At 62.7% G+C, this 2,500-nt stretch overlaps 1 non-coding gene across 1 annotated transcript; it reads right to left on the bottom strand.

Moving 5' to 3' along the window:
• Positions 1-1,236: 1,236 nt before the first annotated feature.
• On the bottom strand, positions 1,237-1,355 carry LOC141979755 (5S ribosomal RNA). Its single transcript, XR_012637148.1, has one exon. It is a non-coding gene; the product is annotated as a 5S ribosomal RNA (ribosomal RNA).
• Between the last annotated feature and the right edge of the window lie 1,145 nt (positions 1,356-2,500).

Raw genomic sequence — 2,500 nt, 5'->3', positions numbered from 1 at the left:
CCCGGCCACCAGGTCAACCCGCTGAATGTATGGGGTTGACCTGCTGGCCGCTTTCCTTCCCGGCCACCAGGTCAACCCGCTGAATGTATGGGGTTGACCTGCTGGCCGCTTTCCTTCCCGGCCACCAGGTCAACCCGCTGAATGTATGGGGTTGACCTGCTGGCCGCTTTCCTTCCCGGCCACCAGGTCAACCCGCTGAATGTATGGGGTTGACCTGCTGGCCGCTTTCCTTCCCGGCCACCAGGTCAACCCGCTGAATGTATGGGGTTGACCTGCTGGCCGCTTTCCTTCCCGGCCACCAGGTCAACCCGCTGAATGTATGGGGTTGACCTGCTGGCCGCTTTCCTTCCCGGCCACCAGGTCAACCCGCTGAAAGTATGGGGTTGACCTGGTGGCCGCTTTCCTTCCCGGCCACCAGGTCAACCCGCTGAAAGTATGGGGTTGACCTGGTGGCCGCTTTCCTTCCCGGCCACCAGGTCAACCCGCTGCCGGCATGGGGTTGACCTGCTGGCCGCAGAGGGGCAGGCTCCGGGTTGACCTGGTGGCCGGACGGGGATTAAGCCCCGGCTCGGAGCAGGGCAAGCCCGGGCGGAGGGGGGTCCGCTTGGCCCCTGCCCGCGGGGGCAGGCTCCGGGTTGACCTGGTGGCCGGTTTGCTTTCGGGCCACCAGGTCAACCCGCTGAATGTATGGGGTTGACCTGCTGGCCGCTTTCCTTCCCGGCCACCAGGTCAACCCGCTGAATGTATGGGGTTGACCTGCTGGCCGCTTTCCTTCCCGGCCACCAGGTCAACCCGCTGAATGTATGGGGTTGACCTGCTGGCCGCTTTCCTTCCCGGCCACCAGGTCAACCCGCTGAATGTATGGGGTTGACCTGCTGGCCGCTTTCCTTCCCGGCCACCAGGTCAACCCGCTGAATGTATGGGGTTGACCTGCTGGCCGCTTTCCTTCCCGGCCACCAGGTCAACCCGCTGAAAGTATGGGGTTGACCTGCTGGCCGCTTTCCTTCCCGTCCACCAGGTCAACCCGCTGAATGTATGGGGTTGACCTGCTGGCCGCTCTGCTTCCCGGCCACCAGGTCAACCCCCTGCCGGTATGGGGTTGACCTGCTGGCCGCAGAGGGGCAGGCTCCGGGTTGACCTGGTGGCCGGCAGGGACTTCAGCCCCAGGGCCCCTGGCAGGGCGACCCTGCCCTTGTTCCCCAGAAAAGGAGAGAGCTGGCTCGCAGCGGGAAAAGCTGCCTACGGCACCTGGGATTCCCAGGCGGTCACCCATCCAAGTACTAGCCAGGCCCGGGACGGTTTACCTTCCGAGATCGGACGGGATCGGGGGCCTTCCGTCCGGTATGGCCGTAGGCACTCGGCTCCGGTCCGCCTCGTCCCCTTTCCCTTACTGACTCCCCTGCCTCGGGTGGGCCCGATCCTTTTTTCCGTTTTTTTTTTTCGCTCCGGAGGCTTCATGAGCCCCCCCCCAACACCCCTTTGGGGGTCGGTGAAAATTTTTTTTTCAGACTTCCAGGGGCCCGATCCTGGCCGCGGGCACCCGGCTCCGGGCACCCGGCTCCGGGCCGCCTCGTCCCCTTTCCCTTACTGACTCCGCTGCCTCGGGTGGGCCCGATCCTTTTTTCCGTTTTTTTTTTTCCGCTCCGGAGGCTTCGTGAGCCCCCCCCAACACCACTTTGGGGGTCGGTGAAAAAATTTTTTTCAGACTTCCAGGGGCCCGATCCTGGCCGCGGGCACCCGGCTCCGGGCACCCGGCTCCGGGCCGCCTCGTCCCCTTTCCCTTACTGACTCCCCTGCCTCGGGTGGGCCCGATCCTTTTTTCCGTTTTTTTTTTTTTTCGCTCCGGAGGCTTTATGAGCCCCCCCCAATACCACTTTGGGGGTCGGTGAAAAAAATTTTTCAGACTTCCAGGGGCCCGATCCTGGCCGCCGGCACCCGGCTCCGGGCACCCGGCTCCGGGCCGCCTCGTCCCCTTTCCCTTACTGACTCCCCTGCCTCGGGTGGGCCCGATCCTTTTTTCCGTTTTTTTTTTTTTCGCTCCGGAGGCTTTATGAGGCCCCCCCTAACCGTTTTTGGGGTCGGTGAAAATTTTTAGTCAGACTTCCAGGGGCCCGATCCTGGCCGCGGCTTCGCAGGCTGGCCTGGGGGGGGGGGCATCTCTAGCTCCGGCCGCGGACGGCGAGACGCTCGGCCACCAGGTCAGCCCGGAGGAAAAGGCTGAAAAAAATGTCTAAGTCCCCCCGGGACACCAGGTCAACCCGGAGGAAAAGGCTGAAAAAAATGTCTAAGTCCCCCCGGGACACCAGGTCAACCCGGAGGAAAAGGCTGAAAAAAAGTCTAAGTCCCCCCGGGACACCAGGTCAACCCGGAGGAAAAGGCTGAAAAAAATGTCTAAGTCCCCCCGGGACACCAGGTCAACCCGGAGGAAAAGGCTGAAAAAAAGTCTAAGTCCCCCCGGGACACCAGGTCAACCCGGAGGAAAAGGCTGAAAAAAAGTCTA

The sequence above is a fragment of the Natator depressus genome, chromosome 28, assembly GCF_965152275.1.
Source record: "Natator depressus isolate rNatDep1 chromosome 28, rNatDep2.hap1, whole genome shotgun sequence".
Lineage (NCBI taxonomy): Eukaryota > Metazoa > Chordata > Testudines > Cheloniidae > Natator > Natator depressus.
This window is presented reverse-complemented; position numbering and strand designations above follow the sequence as displayed.